At 45.3% G+C, this 15007-nt stretch overlaps 1 protein-coding gene across 3 annotated transcripts in view; it reads right to left on the reverse strand.

Moving 5' to 3' along the window:
• Positions 1-15007, reverse strand: part of LOC119170663 (DNA damage-regulated autophagy modulator protein 1) — a 68194-nt gene that overhangs the window by 27401 nt on the left and 25786 nt on the right. The window lies entirely within an intron of this gene.

Consider the following 15007-nt stretch of genomic DNA (forward strand, 5'->3'; position numbering starts at 1 on the left):
ATTTACGAGCTGCTGTATCGATAGCTCTTGATGTTACGATAGTGCGAGAGCTCCATGAGGCAGCCTAATCATTTAGCGTCTCGAATAACAGTCGTGAGCCCTTCATTACCATTGACCTTACTTGTATCATTTGTAGAATGTACGGCAAGAAACTCGGAGGGGCCCAGCGTGAGAATGACTCGGCGAACGCACGCACACTCAAACGCAGGCACGGAAGGTTGGCGCAAGTAAGTGTGTGTGCTTCATGTTCGCTATGGTATGGTGTTGGGTGCCCTACATCCAAATTTAACGCTACGCAATACTAACAAGCCAAACACGAGACATTGTAATAACACTGCGAATGTTTGAGTAGAGGATTGCGTTTCCCTGCTAAGAAGCAATCCTTGCACCAAACTGACGTCTTCCGTCTAGACAAACTCGGCCAACTGTGTCTTGCAGCGGGCCAAAGAATGGAAGTGGTAGACTTACAGGTTCAGTTGCGCTGTGCGTGACCAGTAGCCCGTATCCTCGCTATTACCACAGCGGGCTATTTATGGTATCCCGGAATAGTATTTTATCGTAAACAACGATTGTCAACCGCAACTGTCAAGGAAGAGGAGCATTTTTCTTGATTAATATAGCTATTTACAGCTACGTGATAGCTACGACACAACTTTCGGGCATTGTCAATGCACATAGAAAGCTTGCTGTATATACGCGCACTTCTGCGAGATAACGTACGTGAACAATGGTTTGCGGGTGATTTCCTGTCTGTTCCAGCTTCTCTTGGTTTTTTCTCTTCACTATGTTACTCTGCGTCTTCAAACGGAACAATCAGTAATCTGAGTGAAACAACGGTACATGAAGAGGCCCCTACTTGACGATATTGGAGCGCGCAGCGATAAGCCCATACATGTTAATCTGTGACGTACAAATGAAGGTATCAGTGACGACAGAAGATAGCCGTGGGGTAAATATCACATGATGTTAACAAGGACAAAGCAAAACTGAAGATAGGTTCGCATGTATTGAGTGCGATGTAATTTCAGGATGTTGGCATAGCGAGTTCTGGCTCAGTTCACCTTGCCGCCCCATGCTTTCATACAAAAATGCAATTAAAAAAGTTTGCACTTAGCCACGGAAGTCTTTACAGCTTTCAAGCTCATCAATACGGCTACATGAGACTTTATCAGCTATTGATAGGTCACTTTATTATGGTTTCAATCTTGACTTCAATAAGGCTACCTTCCAGCTTTTCATAGCTTATGGATCGACCACGTCTTCCTCACCATGCCAGCCGATTTGTTGCCGAAGTACTCTGCGCCGGATTACCACCATTTCGTTCTCGCTCGGCAGCACATCGAGCTCGCGATAGGCAGGATCTGCTTCTGGTGTACAATTCTTCTGGGGACCACCCATGGCTACTGTCTTAGCATGACCACGTGCGGCTCTTTTATAACAATCCCGAGGACATGGACATGCGCAGTAGGCCTACTTATGATGCATTGAATGACATGAACGGTCGCTAGGCAATTCTTATTTAGACTTCGCGGGGTTAGAGGGAACCCAAGCTCAGGTTCGAGCGCGACGCTCGCACAGCCGAGCTGTCGGGGATGCAAGCTGCCGGAGAAGGCGGTCTGCCACCGGATTTGGCAGTGGCGGCGGCAGCAAGGACATGTGCGCGCATGCACTCGTCTTTCGGTCCGGCGCACTGCAATGGTTACATTGCCACGCATCACAAATGTCGTCGGAGAGTTCTGCGTGTGCGCGGAAGCAGGGGTGGCAGGGTTGTGGCGAAAGGAGCTCCATGAATATTCCCAGTTACGATAGCAGCTGTGGAGCCACTAGCCATTTCCTATGAAAGCCTCGTTTCTGTAGCTCCGACGTGGCACCTCCGCAGCTATCTCTACAATGCCTTGTCAGCATGGCGTGATGTCACATCAAGTGTCGCGGCAGCTAGCCATGGCGGATTCCGTTACCGAGCGCTGTTTGACGGCTGCTTCACCGCTGCTACACTGCTTCGGCGCATGCGCGGCTTGGCATGACGTCACATCAGCTTGCGTGGTAGTGAGGCAAGAACAGGTGGTACATGAATTTCATACTCTACTGGTTTGGAGCAATACGGGTAAAATTCTGTATGACTCGAGAACCGATTTGCTTCTTGTTTTACACTTCGCAGCTTAGCCCTACAACTTTGGCAACAAAAGAAGCCTTTTTTTCAAAGATTCTTTGTTAAGATAACAAAATGTCCCCTAGTAATGTTTCCCGAAAGGTGGCGGGATTGAATCCCGGCTGTGGCGGCTGCATTTCCGATGGAGGCGGAAATGTTGTAGGCCCGTGTACTCAGATTTGGGCGCACGTTAAAGAACACCAGGTGGTCTAAATTTCCGGAGTCCTCCACTACGGCGTCTCTCATAAACCATGCATATGGAGACAACTAACGACTAGGACCGAGTATACACAGGCTGTGCATGTGTAGAGGCCTCTGACGCCGTGATGGATCATTTCGTGGACTCTTTACGTATACTTCCTTAAGTACTAATATATCGCATTAATCAGTGTGAGATTTTATGGCCTCCTGATCTTAAAGCAGCCTTCTGCACACAAAAAAAGCAATTGAATTAAAAAAAACATGCTCCAAGGCAGCTACGATATCCCTTTGTAGAATGCTGCCAGATATAGCCCCGAGGAGTTGCCCCGAGTGCGTAAATTCTCACTCTTCCTCATGATCGCACCGCCATTCGCGATGGCACATTACAAAGCTGGAGTAATTATTACCGTGCCCTGGTCTGCTATGCGATCTTGTCAACCCGGTGTCTCGATTGTGAGGCTTTAAATGGAGGTGTTATAACAGGAAAAAAAACGGTAAATGCACTGAATACATTAACGTGCTGATTGCCAATACGGAATTCGCCGCTAGTGCGTTTTACAGAGCCTCACAGAAGATACAGGGGTATAGTTCCCTCGTAGAATAACCAATCCGGACATTGTGATAAGTTCGCTAATGAACATGCTCACTGAAGCTCACTCACACTCAAATCAAGCCGACCTGTGAGAGTGAGGTTCAGTTTCGTTGGATTACAATTAAATACGACGTACATTTCGTTTTCTTTATTTTGCTTTTTCCCTGGCCGTGCCCTGGTCGTCTAGTAGTTGTGGTGCTCCACTGTCCATTTGAAGGTCAAGGAATTGAATCCCGCTCACGGCGACTACATTTCGTTGGAAACGAGATGCCCTAGACCCGTGCACTTCCACTACGTCGTATCCCTCACAATCATATTGTGGTGTTGGGACGTAAAACGCAGGCAGTTAATATTCGGTTACTGTGTGCCCATAAGAATAGCTTTGACCGAATAGGAATCGTGAATGTTTACGCTTACGTTTTTTTAACGTCGACTTCAACAGCCCAAGTCACAGTGGCAGTGACAGCCAACGCCTTAATTCATGCAGCTATGCTACATCGCCGCAATATATGTTTAGATGCTCGAGGGAAAGAGACACAAAATAATAAATAGAACGAGAGAAGCTAGCGAAAATGCAATTTTGGCTGAGTCTCGGTGAAATCACTTGCGGGGTGTAGCACCATATTTCTCCATTACAGGTTGGCTACACATTGAGATTGCAATTTTCGCTGTGTAGCCACTCCGAAAGGAAGAAAGAGGTGATGGGCTGAAACAGAAAGTGAAGCGCCAAAGAAAATAGACCACCTGCGTGGTACAGTATTTATAAGCAGCACATTAAAGTTCAACGACATTGCCATGCCCCACATCGCTGGTTCTGAGGTACAGAGCTTCACACATCCTTCATAGATCCTTTGGAGACAGGACAATCCGCTGTTGTATCCAAACAGGTGAGGTGACACATTACGAGCTCGATGACACGGCTTCGAACAGTGACCGCAGGAAGAAATTCAACGACACCCACATGCTTAGTATTAAAGCTCATCTAAATCTGCTCGGGGTGCCCCAATAATGAGTTCGTAATAATGATATTGTGTCTGACTCATAAAATATCCCCAATATTAATGAAATCAGGATAACTGGCCCATAGTTACAACGTAGACTATATGCCGACTCCAGCAACCACCGTTCCTGCCCCACCCAGTAAAAGTTGCATTGGTGTCCCGTCCAGGTGCATTCGATAATTTCCGTTAGGTCAAGCCCATGTCGAGTATCTCTGGTAGGTGGTTCTCTTATGCAGACGCATGTTGAAGTCAGGGGCATGGGCAGATAATTCTTTCGGGAGAGGGGGGGTTGAAAAGTTATTCTTTGCTCGGTATGCCATGGCGAAAAAAACTTTGGGGGTGTGGGAGGGGGGGGGGCAGGGATTCAGTGCCTAACCTTTTGGTTACGCCACCTAGTCGTGTCATTGGTTTTCAGCCAATAACTTATCTTCCCTGAAAACTGTAGCAAAGATTCTGACGTCACTGTTTGGGAAAGTTAATATTTTGTGTAGAAAGAACAAACATCAAATTGCCCCTCTGCGGTAGCCTAGTGACTAAGGTACTAGTCTACTGACCCGTAGGTCGCGGGATCGAAACACGGCTGCGGCAGCTGCATTTTCAATAGAGGCGAAAACGCTGTAGGCTCGTGTGCTCATATTTGGGCGAACTTAAGGAACCCTAGATTATCGATATTTCCGGAGCCCCCAACTATGGCGCCTCTCATAAACATGTGGTGGCTTTGGCACGTTAAACCACAAATATCAATCAATTGATTGAACTTCGAAATATGATTATGCGTGGTATTTACACCGGCAACGAAAAAGTACCGTTACAACATAAACCGCATACCACGAATCTATCGCAGAGTTGAATGGGCGGTGAACACATTTTGGGAGAAGGAGTCTCTATTTGGGTCATGACCTGCTATAGATACTCTAGTTTGACATATGGGCTATGTGTCCCGTCTATCAAAGACCGCGCACGTTACTTGTCTCTGTAGTGTAGGAAAACAAATGACCAGGCGCATACCTCTGTGACAGAACTCGTACGCAGGTGCGCGCAATAAGACGGACATGAGAGCTTCATGGCAGCTGTAGAGGGTCGGCTTATGCCAGTTTCGCGTGTTTAATACATTGTATGCTGCATGGGCGTGTGTCAAGTTCTCTAGAGGGTGGGGGGAGGTTCGGTGCCTCCCTGTGGCAACCCCCCCCTCTCCATTGCTCGAGTCCTAAAGAGAACAAGGGGTGCAATGAATGCAGAAATGAATTGATGCAAAAATGAAATGAAGAGATGATCTACTTCTCGCAACAGTCTACTGTTCGTGCCCGGCTTTCCGAATTCTTGAGTGAACATTACTTCGAAAGCAATCTGGAACATTTCTCGCAAACCTCTACCTGCTCCTCATTACCATCAAAAAACATGCTTAGCCGCAACTCAGCCAGTTCATTAAACATAGGACGTGAAAGGTCCGACTGATTGGAGGTATGGGGCAGAATTGGCACACCCTTAGGGGGTGGGGAGGGGGCCACACTCCCTGCCCCCTTCCTTTCCCGCGGATATGCCCATGGTGTTGTTGTTACCACCTATTTGAGTGTACAACTTACTGCTCACGAAAACAGTTGTATGCTCTCAAACATTAGCAATAGAGCTATCACGACGAAGGAGTTGCTAGATAGGTAGATATGTGGGGTTTAACGTCCCAAAACCACCACATGATTATGAGAGACGCCGTAGTGGAGGGCTGCGGAAATTTCAACCACCTGGGGTTCTTTAACGTGCACCTAAATCTGAGCACGCGGGCCTACAACATTTCCGCCTTCATCGGAAATGCAGCCGCCGCAGCCGGGATTTGATCCCGCGACCTGTGGGTCAGGAGCCGAGTACCTTAGCCACTATAGACCATTGCGGTGGGGCGAAGCAGTTGCTTCAGCTGCGATGTTCCGACTTAGTCGGATGCGGCAACCCAAGTACTACTTCGCCTCTTCAACCGATGTGAAAGTGTACGCCACCGCCGCGCTCAAGCCCCCCTTGTATCGTAAGCCTAACTGCGTTAAATATCACCGCGGGCCTTGCTATACCATATGGACAACATTGAGCGCGCGCGCGTGCACATTTTCCTCGAGTGGGCCAAGGAGCGCATTGTATATCGCGTGTCTTAATTTACCCCGTGACCATGGAGTTTATACGTCGGCGACGGAAAACGCGTCTCAACGAGCGCCACGTTGAGCGGTTTAAGGCCACGGCGTCCTATATTTTTTTCCGCGATTTCAACGAAGCAAGACGCACGCTCGTTTCGTAACAATACAGCCCCAGCCGTTTAGAAGGAAATGAAGAAACGTGCTTGTCTCAACGACAGTGTTTCATCGTCATCGATATTGCTGGGTAACCAATTTCTCTTCCAGAAAACGCGGAAAGACTCGAACGACGTTTTCTGAAAGATTCTCGATGTTCTATTACTTGTCGGCCCCGTTCGAGGAAAACAAAGAAAGGCGCATGGCTCGTCCCGATCGGTGCTTCCCATTCTTGTACCTGTTTGTTTCTATGATTCGTGTGACACGAGGAAAGAGGCGTGCGGTAGCGAAGGCATCCGCACCTCGAGGGTTTATTTTTCTCCTTGCTTTTTTTTCTCTCTCTCTTTCTTGTTGTCGCTCGTGTTGTGCGTAACGATGCGCAAATGACACCTTTGTTAGGTTCGACCTTCGGCTACATACGCTGGCCACCGTGCCAAGCGTTCGCTTCCTCATGATTCTACTGGTGGCGCGCTAAGCGACTTCGAAAAACTACCTGGTTTCGGTGATGAGCGATATAGAAGGTCATGTATCGATTGAGGAGACAGGCGTAGTGATTGTATCGTACATGACAGGAAAAGACAAAGTTGACGTCAATAGGTGGATGCACTGCTGTCGGCTATGGTTTGAGTAAATAGGAGAGGCGATTGGCGTGAGCACGTATCTTCACTTATATTTCTCGTGCGATTGAAGTGTTCGTTGCCACACAGCTTTCCAAATGTAAGCTGTTAGATACTAGAGACCTTGCAAGGGGCGTTAAAGGAGCACTGACATCAAATTTCAATATCGAGATGTGCCGATCATGCGATAACTTAATATGCATAGGTATTCTTGGCCAAATTTCAATGGCGTCCGTCACGTCAATTTTCTTAGCGAACTTCGGCGACTTTGAGCGTGCGCGTGCTCATCCATTCATCCATCAATCCGTCCGTCCGTCCATCCATCCATCCGTCCATTCATCCGTCCGTCCATCCATCCATCCATCCATCCATTCATCCATCCATCCATCCATCCATCCATCCATCGTTTCGATTATGGTATCAATACCGAATTTGGTATGGCATAAGAAGACTGTATGAAGAACATATATAACTAGCCAAGACATGAAAAACTATGACATGTGTGTCATGAATGTCATTATTTACATTTCATGGTCCTGCAGCTGTTGCGGTGGTATCGTTCACATGGTATGTTTCAAAACTAGTATGGTGTGACATGATTGCATGGCCAACACAAGCGACAAACTCTAACATGAAAATCATGAGATGCGTGTCATGTCACTACATGACTACATGCCACTCTCATGATGCGCACGTGGCTGTTTCGCTAGTGTCACATATACCAAAGTTGGTATTACGGTACGTGAATGAATGACGAAGGTATGTGACTGGTGCAAACGTGATAATCATTAGATGCGTGTCATGTAACAACATGACTACATGCCACGCTCATGATGCCCTAACGGCTGTTTCGCTAGCTCTACATATACCAAATTTGGTGTTACGTGACATTAATGGATGACGTAATATATGACTGGTGCAAACGTGATAATCCTGACACGGGTGTCATGTAAGAACATAACCACATGCCACGCTTATAGCGTGCTCGCGGCCGTTTCGCTAGCTCCACATATACTAAATTTGGTATCACGTGCCGTGAATAGATGACGAAGGTAAACGACATATCCAAACATGATAATCATGACGCGGAACTGATGTGCGGCATCATTTACCTCCACCTCATGACGTTGTGCTAATTTTAAAGTGACACATCAACCTTTCTAATTCGTGCTTCGCGTATTTTCGATTCCCTCTGCACGTGAAATCTGCCTTATTTTTTTATATCGACATCAAACAGCACAGAAGAGCTAAGGAGAAGAAACGAAAAATAGATTGCCCTGCGACATTGACAGTGCTACGTGTTCGGTGTCATACATTTCATAAATAGTATCCTGAGTGACGATACGCTAGTAACGATGACGTCGACGATCTCCGAGTGTGTTTGGAGCCGGCCCCCAGCCATGCTGTCACTAGTGGCTCTCCTTGCTGTGTTGAAGCGTGCGTGCTATTCATCGTGTCGCATCGACTGATTTGCGTTGTGCTCCACTGCGTGTGAGTATATGCGGTCATTCAGAGCAACAATTCGTGCCAGAATGTCGGGGAACCACTGCGTAGCTAGAAACTGCACGTCGAGGCGCGCAAAAAGCGGGAAAGTGCGTGGCGTTTCATGCCTTATACCAAGCCACGAACCTCAACGCAGCCAGTGGGTTGACTTCGTACGTACCGTTTAACAGAGGGACTGGACGCCTGTGAAGAACAGGCACATTTGCTCCCTTCACTTTGCGGTGAGCTGCTACGGGGTAAATCCTGTGTTGGCGAACCAGTTGGGTTTCACTGGCAGTACGAGGCCTCTTCTCGAGGCTGGAGCTATTCCTACCGTTTGCCCTGCTGCAGCTGAAAGCAGCGATTCACTCGCCAAACGTTCTCGACATGAGCTGCGTAGTTGGCGTTTCTGTGCTCCCACACGGCCGGGACTGATAACACTGCATTTAACGCGGAGATTGTCAAGCAAGAATCGTTGCGAATCGCGGCGATACCCAATTCCAAGTCACTGTCATCATCACTTGCCGATGTTGACCGCGACGACGGCGAGGACGACGATGTTCACGACAGAGACATGTTTACGCCTTCAGAGACACAGCTGAACTGACCGTTCGTGCACTCCTAGCAGACGAAAGGCCAGCGTGACGTCACCATTTTTTGTGAAAGTGGCACCAGGTGTGCAGCGGCCTCGACGTGGCCGCGAGGTAGCGCTGCCAGCACTACGATTAGGCCGGCTTTCCACCCACTTTGAACCGCGTTCGATAGCAAATATATTAATCAATAACACAAATACTCATTCGTCACGCAGATGCGTTTTAGGTCTCAAATCGCTACTAGAGGGTCATTAGCTACTCGTTGACGCAAAACTCTTGACATGAGTAAACTTGATGTCAGTGCTCCTTTAAAAAAAGGTGGCCCTTTCCGAAAAAGAAGAAAAAAAGACTTTGATGCATGTAAGGGCAGTTCGATCTATGCTGAATTCGAAAAAAAAAGTGATGTATTATATATTTTTATAAGTGGGGATAAACTTCCTATAACAATCATATGATTATGAAAGACGGCGTAGTAGACGGCTCAGGAAATTTCGACCACCTGGGATTCGCGCACCGTTCGTGGGAACGTGCACCCAAATCTGAAGACACGGTAAAGCGATGTGATAGTTCTCAAAAATGAACGCAAATAACACTTCCAAAAAAGAGAAAAACATGGAGGATGTAGCTGCCGTGCTGCTATATAGGCTGAACAAACATGGAAACATCCTCTTGGGTATCTCGTGTGCTTCGATTTATGTGCAGGTTAAAGAGCCCCGGGCAGTGAAAATTTTCAGGGCTCTCCACTAAGGCGTCTCTCATAATCATATCGGGGTATTCAGATATAAACATCAACGGTTAAGATCTACGCAGTATGCCACATTACCTGCAACCGAGGCATGGCTGAAACGTGGCCTCGTCGATTACATCTTGTAACGGCGAGTGACGAGTTAGTCAAGGTGGCCAAGGCTCAGGACACTCGAAACGCTTGTTGGCGTAGCGCCCGGCTGTTATTCGTTATTCTGTACATCGTAATCCAGTAACGAGACTTTCAGCTTCGCTGTACTTCCTTGAGCTTTCGTCACAATACCAGAGCTTCTTTAGTTCGGATCAGTGGGTGCCAGAAACAATAAAAATATTACTTGGAGTTTTAAGCACCCAAATGAAGATAGGGTTATGAGAGATGCCGTAGTGGAGGACTCCGGAAATTTCGACCACCTGGTGTTCCTTAACGAGCACTGACATGTTGCACAGTAAATACGGGCCTCTACCACTTTGCTTCCACCTAAATGCGACCGAGACGGCTGGCACCAAACCCACGACCTTTGGGTCAGCAGCCTAGCTGCTGCTCCACCAAGGAAGACGGCTTAGACGTTCTGTCAGACCGCAGCACGGCTCCACCAAAGGAACTAAAGATGACGCAGGTGTCCACGTCCACAGTAACGGCGCGCAAGCGTTGCGAAGCAAGATTTTTTTCTCTTTAGCGTGAACTATATTCCCTGCTTGTGGAACAGCCGCGGAAAAGGTTGTGATATCTTCGATAAAAAAAAAAACGTGGGACCTTGCTAACCACGAAGTTTTATCGAATTTAGAATTCGATAAACTTCTTCAGCTCCTCTTCGAAAAAACGTCACTGCGGTACGACAAACTGAAATATCAAGAAGTAGCAATGAACGCTGGAAAAAAAGAACGGTGTGTCGTTTAAATTCAAAGGCAAATCTTTTTACCACTCCTGCACGTACGCAAGCGTCACTACGCAGCCGTCTGCCAAGGTCATTGGGACGCGCGGTAGACTGGTGTCCACTGACTTGAAACCCCACTCCTACTCTGCTGCCGCCATGGATCTCGCTTTTCAGAGGCATGCGTGGCGTGCAGACATCAACAAACGCGGCGCCACAATGGGAGCGCTTCGAATGTGCAATTCTATCCTGCTAGGGAAGCTCACGTGCCCGAATGCGAGGTGAAAAACTCAAGGTTAGCACAATAGGGGCGTCACTAGAAATCGCATTTTTTTAGAGGGTGGATGGGAGTGGAGAGAATGGGCCTTCAGCCTCCCTTTACCTATGTTCATGCGTGCGTCGCTATGTGTGCTTCTCTATACATGTACAAAACGTAAATTTAACTGGAGAGCGAGGGGGATAGAAATCCCAACTGTCCTTTCGATTATACGTCACGCTAGGGGTGGAATGATTACGCTTGCCAGCACTTAGCCTATAGCAAACCGAGCGAACTTTCACAGTGTATGAGGCAGCAAACTTCCACAGTGTATGCGGCAGAGCTCGAAGCAAAATACAATTAATAATATTATGAAGGGTTGTACGTTCTAAAACCATGGCATTCGATTACGAGGTCTCTGTAAATTTTCACCATCTGGTCCTTTTGAACGCGCCCTGACATCACACTGAACACTGGCCACTATCATTTTGCCGCCATCGAAATGTGACTGCCGAGACGAGGGTCAGATCCGTGATCGGGGTGGAAAGCACAATACAATTGTATGTCGAGGAAATGCCCTTATCAGGACACTGAAATGAAAAAAAAAAAAAAACGTGTGTGTCTGTAAAAGTTAAGCAAACAGAATTTCGAGGGCAGACGTGCTTGTGCTAACTAAAGAGAATGAATTAATTCTCATAATCATCAACATCCATGATTCATAGCTTTGGCAACTATTATGAGGTCATACGCCAAGAAATGGTCTGTTGTTCGATAGGTAAAGAACGTCAATAATGTGGCCTATTCCAGCTGGAAAATGGATTTCGTAACTGTTTCCATAGGAGATTGAAGGCCTTTAAAAAATTGTTACGTCACAAGATTTCCCAAGACGAAAAAGATCTTTCTTCACGATTGTTTTTTGCACCATCAGAAGCACTTCACAGACTTTTCTTGGGCAGAAAAAACAAAAAAAAAATCAAATCCTGCGAAAATGCATGAAAATTATCTCAGCATGCCGAGAAAACTTATTAGTTAAGGCACCTGTTCGAGAAATTTCAAGTTGCATCAAAGTATTCTGTTTTCATGGTGACTAAGACAGAATCGAATCAGGTTTGAAACCAGGCCTCGGTTTTCATCATGCTCGCAGTTACTCTATATTCTACGTTGCCTTCAATAAGCAGGCAGGTGATGTCGATGACCAAAAAAGTTATATTGTATTTACACAATTGTAACGCGACCAATATTGTAGCGCGGGTGGTCACTTTTCATTGCCTACAAAGAAAAATAAAATTTAAGGATTCAATTTTTACATATAGGTCAGCCATAAGTAGCAGAAAACTGAAGAATACCTAAGCTCTGTATTTTCAGACAAATTTGAAAAAAAAAAAACGAGACGAACACCCACCGTAATGTTTTTAAGAATTAGGATTTATTCGAGATTTATCAAAGATTATAATCATCGATTAAAAGGCACACACTTTCATCAGTGGCAGCAACCCCATAAAATAAGCTTTCGTCTATTACAACAAGCTTTAAGATTGTAATACGAAAAAAACGTATAGATGTTTGTATTGTATTTGTGCTCGTATGAATATGTTTGCGCGTTCAAACTTTCAAAAGATCTAAAATACACGTATCATGTTCACATCTTCTCGTGTTCAGAGATCACTTCGTCTGAGATTGTGGAGTAACAGAACCTTTATTTTTCATCAAAACGTTGAGGGAGGCTGGGAGAAAAAGCTGAGATGCAACTCGGCTAGCTCTTCTCTCTACCAACAGCACACTTTGGCGAATTCGTGTTCTTTTTCTTGTTGCCCTTAACTTGTGGCTCATACCCACTGTGGCGAATTGGCCAGAATTTGAGTTGTCTTATAAGATATTCAATTTTAGAGTTAAGAAACTCAGCAGGGTACACCCTCTTCTTCTCTCTCATGGCTCATACCGAATGCAGGGGATAGACCGAGTATTAGGTGAACTTTTTCAGTATTTCTTCGCAATACTTCTTGTATAAGCTATAGCTAACACAAAAAACTTAAGTACGGTATATTACTATTGAAGTAAATAAAGGATGAAGAGTTTAGCTCGATGTTATTTTAGAATGATTGACTAATTCCTATACAGTGTAGAAAACATTCCTGTGACTGTAGCCCAGAGCAGAGGCGCCAAAAGAAAGAACAGCTGATTCGGATATTTCCAGACCCAGATTTCAAAGAGGTGGTACAATCAATCTTCTCCTGAATGATGTGTACCAGCGACAGGATAAAAAAGTAATGCCCAATTGTTTCCACCTATTTACAAAAGAGAAAGCTGAGACAGAGTTCGACTTGCTCTACGTAGATAAAAGTTGGGGGAGGTAACCCGGCAGTGAAGTTTGGTTATAGCTGCTTCCGTTATTCTTGATCGCGATAACTTACTGTTCAAGGGAAAGAAGAGGTGCTTATATTCTGAAAAAGCTGTAAAGAGAGGGTCTGGTAAGCATTTTTGAATGTTATCGTGCGAAATCTTGCAATTGTAAATTATGCTGTCAGCGAGAAAACCCGAATAACTTGTGCCAAAAGCACCCTCTTGGCTAAAGAATGAGCGATTTCGTATAAAACAAACACTTGTGTCCTGGTACCCAAATAAGGTGAACACATTGAAGGTGCACGGGAACTAGTATTTTGAAAAGCTTTGGTAGAGGCGTTGCACGAGATGCGGAGAGAGAAGAACTAATTACTACAACTGTAATTGAACTACTTAAATTTCGTTATTAGCAAATATAAAGGCCACATATACAGTTATAGAAACAAATAAAATCAGGCAGTCGTAAAGATAAAGACCACTCATGTTCAGGGCCAAATATTTCTATGCCAGCTCTTTCCTCAGTTTATGATGCATCGGTTGCAATAACCACACTTGTTGGCAGATTGCTTAGGTTGATGCTCTTGTACATTTAAAATTCTGTGAAGTTATAATTTCGCATGGTTTGGAAAAATATCGTGGTAGACAATGTCTATGAAGTTAAGCTGCATCGTCAAAGGACGCGCATCACGAATTCGTACATTTAGAGAGTCGAGTAATGGTTGTAGAAGTATGATTTGTAGCTTGCGCAATTTCGGCCAGCGTGCGAGGAAATATAAGTCGGGATGGGAGATGATAATTATTTGTGCATAATTAGACAGTGATCAGTGATAAGAAAGGGCACATCAACGGCCTTATCAACGGGGTAAGTAAGAGGAAGGGTGAAGAACAAAGGGGTGGAAAAACGGGAGCATCAGCACAAAAGCAGTGCATTTTGATCGGAAACAAAATGAAAAAGAAGACATCACAGCAACTTAGAGTGCAATACAAAACACCAAATTTTAGAGAACTACAAAAAATAAACTTCGATGAACGTCGTACTTCCTAAAAAAAATCCTAAAAAACGCTCCAAATTTTAAAGAAAAAAACTTTACTGTCAAAACACGCCACGCACGTAGCCCTATTTATTTCTTATACCGAACACATTGAACAGCACAGCGCAAGCTGCGTTTCAACCAGGAGACGCACTGTGTGGGCTCGGCGCGATACTGTCATTTTTATTGCAACTATGACGACACCTTAAACGCAGTCCTACAAAACTTAGGGAAGTTTATATTTCCGACAGTTACTGCACTTCAGCTCGATCTCTTTTATTCGAAAAATGACGCAAATAGTACCTAAGAATGCTGAACTACAATTTCCTAGCTATACTGTTGCTACAACTAGAGGATATGCCCCTACTCATAGGTTTGAAACGTTATTCATCTGTATTGCGCATTAAAATATTGACGGCAGATCCACGAGGTGAATGATGATGAGATTGGCGAAGCTCCTGGAAGTATTACCGTGCAATTTTTTCCGTTAATTCGCCCGATAAAATAAAACCATTGCTTTAGAAAACACCTGGCGTCTTTCGTTAAGCAGCTGGCATCTTCTTTTTGTTTTGCTTTGGAAACATCTGGCGTCTTTTCGTTTTGCTTTTAGAAAAAATCTGGTGTCTTTCGTCGGTTTATTCCCTCAATCAACGGCGTTTTGAATAAAAAGAATGTTATAGTTTAATCACGCACAAGAGAAATCTCACCAGGCACTACCTTGGAGGTAAACAATGGCTGTTACTGGGATTGAGAGACAGCAGAAGTCGGCTTTTAACACTTGTACTTCTACTAACGTTTCCTACTGTAACATGCCAATGGCTGGTAATGGGGAATAAGAGACAGGATAACACGGCTTTTA

This window comes from Rhipicephalus microplus, chromosome 2, assembly GCF_043290135.1.
Source record: "Rhipicephalus microplus isolate Deutch F79 chromosome 2, USDA_Rmic, whole genome shotgun sequence".
NCBI lineage: Eukaryota > Metazoa > Arthropoda > Arachnida > Ixodida > Ixodidae > Rhipicephalus > Rhipicephalus microplus.